Below are 3580 nucleotides of genomic sequence, written 5' to 3'. Positions count from 1 at the left end.
AACGTTACTATCTGCAATGTTCCTATATTTTATTTGGACCGTTAGCTCCATGCTACTAACTAGCTCGCTGTTTACAAATCACCCATCAGCCAACACCACGAAGCAACCAACACCAGACCGACAGCCACGACACAGCTAACCAGCTAAAAGCACAGACAATATGTTCCACAAGCTCTGCAGTAATGTTAACTTTGACTTTGGACTCTGTGTTGCCTTTATAAGCTGACGTTAGCGAGTGAGAGAGAGCGACTCGGAGAACTTACTTACTTATGTAACTTTGCACCACTGCTTTGTTTATGTCAGTCCTCATGAGACGATTCATACGGAAGCCGAGAACGGCCATGGATTCTTCTTTTTTTTATGCACTGTTATCTCGAGATAACAACTTATTATCTCGTTATCTCGACATAACAAAGATCGTTATCTCGTGATAACAAAATAATAATGGGTGTACCGTCTTGTTGTTCAACCACAGGAGCTGCGACAAACAGCTTTACATTGTGTTGTTTAATTAAATTCAATGTTTTTGTATAAGCGCATCATAAACAGAAGTTATCTCAGGACACTTTTCAAAAATAGAGCAGGTCTAGACCCGAACTCCTTATAACATTGTTACTAGAGACCCAACAGTACCAACCATGAGCAAGACCTTGGAGACAGGGGCAAGGAAAAACTGCCTTTTACTTGACTGGGTTTGTTTAGGTGCTACTGGTTATCAGATGAGAGGCTGACAAACTCCTCTCTATCCGGCTGCTTCAGCTTTTCTAAAAAGAAAAATCCATGGCCGTTCTCAGCTTCCGTAGATCCATGGTTTTATTAATTCACAGTAAACGTTATTAATTAAAGTTCATGAATCACTTTAGAGTCATTACAAGCCCTGTAAACATTACTTTAGTCACAGACCTGCAGACCTCCAGTGCTGTCACATGTTAACAGAGCACATGTCACATGTTAACATCCTCATTTAGCATCTGCTTCAAGGTGCTGCCTTCAAGTGCTGCTCGGAAAATACTTCATCTGAGTTTAGTTGTTGTTTCTCTCCCCGGCTGGAATAAACAGTGAAGCTATGAAGTCCCTCCACTGTTTGCTCCAATAACAGCAAACATCAGTCAACTTCCTCCTCTCCTCTACCAACGGGGTAAGAAATATATATAAACATATAAATATGAGGATCTCTGATCAATAATTACAGCCAATAATCTGCTCAAACATTCAACCAAATCTCAGTTGTTGTGTTTTTACTGTTTAGGTTTATTGTTCAGTTTATCAGCTGTTATTTACTGTTATTATTTATTGTTATACATTGAATATACTATAAAATATAGATAAAATATAGAAAAGGGCCCCAATAAGGAAAAGGTTTGTTTGGGAATAATTTATTTTGGTTCAGGAAACTAAATCAGGATCAGGTTTATTGACAAATAGGTAAGATTGTTTATTAAAGTAAACAGAGAAATATAAATAAAGATAAAAATAGAGACAATAAAAAGAGACAATAGGTACAATATGGCTGAATATATTCAATAAATGAAATGTACAAGAATGTGCACAAAATCTGAGCGTTATAATAAAACAAACAGCTCTTAAAGTAGACAGCAGATAATTAATATTAATATGTGTAGCGCCCCCTATCGGCTGATGGTCGTCTCTGTGTCGTGTCTCTCAGATTCCCCGCAGACCCTGAACGCGGCACTAACCCTCATCCATTAAGCCTTCGTTACCGGAGCGGAAAGCAGCGCGCGGCACCGGGCAGCGTCCACACACACCAACCGGAGAGGACAAAACACCGCGTTTACGTTCACTGTAAGTCGTTTCCACACCTCTAGGAGCTCATTACGGTTGTTATCTGCGGCCCGGACTCGAACAGCAGCTCGTCCGCTCCGCACGGCGGCGGCAGCGGCGGCGCGGTTTCCGGGTTTCACCGTCTTTGTGCACACGGCACCGGGCTGGTGCAGCGCGCACAAACACAACGTGTTACTGTTTACCTCCGGTGCTGCTGCTCGGACCGCGGCGGGAGGAGGCTCTGCTGTAGTTTTATGGCTTAATATCTGTTGGTGCGAGCCTCGGCAGCAGCCCGAGGCCTGAGCCCGGGCCGAGGCCACCTGGCAGCGGCTGTCTGTCAGCATCCTCCCGGGGAATATACCGGAGGACCGCGGCTAGCAGGGTGGCTAACAGCGAGCTAACTCACCTCACACACTGAAGAGGTGAGAGCCGTGTTAGCATTAGCATCAGTTATATACTGTAAACATTATTCACTCTTATTCACGACGCGCTGTGTGTTCCGTGAAGCTAACGTCAGTGTGCGCCAGACTGCATTCAGAAAACGCACCGGTGTAATATAATCTGCTGCAACAGGGCGAATACTGTCTCAATGTAACGGGAGTTTTGTAATCCAATTACTCAAAAGGTGCTTTTCTATTCGGCTTAACATCCAACAAAGAAACAGCAACTGTTCACTAGTTTTATTTAAATCCACCCAACTGCTTCCATCTGTCAGAAACCCCACAGTGGGCTGTAGGTTGGCTCTGAAGCGGGGTGTGAGCTCATGGGAGTATTGTTCTATATCCGGTTATAATAATCCTTAAAAAGCTCTCTCGTCATTCAGCCCCACTGACAACACAACAGGGTTCATCCATACACATGATTAAACGTTAACAGTGAGTGCTGGTTGTCATGTAGCATTGTGTTGACCTGTTATTGGTTTAAACAGAGAGTGTATGTGCTCTATATGCAGCGTCTTATATACAGATGATGTGATGGTGTATGTGCACAAATATATCTCTTTATTCAGTGTTATCTCTGGGGACCTACTTTCTTTAAAACCACCACCTTTTTTAAATTAAAAAATATGAACTCGTTGGTTATCTTATGATATATTATGTATTGTAAAGTAAATGAAACCTCGACAGAATATAAAATGTGCAGAATTAGCTCCATTGCAGTATATTTATATAAGTGTACAATGCTGTAATAATACATTAGTGACAGTAAACCAGCTTTATATTGGTATTCTGACAGACTTTTCCCTTTTTAATGTAATATTTTTACATTGTAGTGATTTGATTTTTACTCAAACATGTAAATAAACTGTAATAAATACATGCTATACTGAACACGTGTAGCAGGAGACAATACTTCCTCGTCTGTCGGTTTCACTTTCTTCCTCTAAAGGGAAGAAAAACTGCTTTTAAATGACTCGACCGACAGAAAATGAACTTTACACACAGGATTTAAAAGCACGACTCGGCTCCAGCTTCTTGAATTTGTTGCTTTACGTCTGTTGTGACGCCTTTATAGGGAACTTTTGCGAATGACTCAACGTCGAGTATCACAGACGCACGACTCATCCGCACACAGTGTTGTGTCGTTGCTGTTTCCTGCTGCTATTTTAAATTTCTGTGACTCTTTTAACATCTGAGGGAAGAATTTCTCAGAATGATTTAAGTGTGTCGCAACCGAACTACAAAAAGACAAAAGATCTAAATGTAGTGCAGTGAGCGAACTAACTGCTATAACTTCTTTATTAGGTCTGTCACATTTCATCACTTCATGGTTTAGTTAAAATACCCCCCCCCCCCCC

The 3580-nt window shown here is 41.6% G+C and overlaps 1 protein-coding gene across 2 annotated transcripts in view; it reads left to right on the top strand.

Annotated features, from left to right (window-relative positions):
- Positions 1-1668: 1668 nt before the first annotated feature.
- The window catches only part of slc39a6 (solute carrier family 39 member 6), a 13882-nt gene continuing 11970 nt past the window's right edge, over positions 1669-3580 (top strand). Inside the window, exon 1 of one of the 2 annotated variants that reach the window (XM_035670098.1) lies at positions 1669-1803. The gene's annotated coding sequence lies outside the window, so the exon portion shown is untranslated. Of the gene's footprint in view, positions 1804-1947; positions 2205-3580 lie in introns of those variants that run through there. The other variant, XM_035670099.1, reaches the window with a different exon arrangement.

The sequence above is a fragment of the Morone saxatilis genome, unplaced genomic scaffold (genome assembly GCF_004916995.1).
Source record: "Morone saxatilis isolate NCDOM2014 unplaced genomic scaffold, NCSU_SB_2.0 Contig23, whole genome shotgun sequence".
Taxonomy (NCBI): Eukaryota; Metazoa; Chordata; class Actinopteri; family Moronidae; genus Morone; species Morone saxatilis.
The sequence above is the reverse complement of the archived record's forward strand: the minus strand, read 5'-3'. Positions and strand labels throughout refer to the sequence as shown.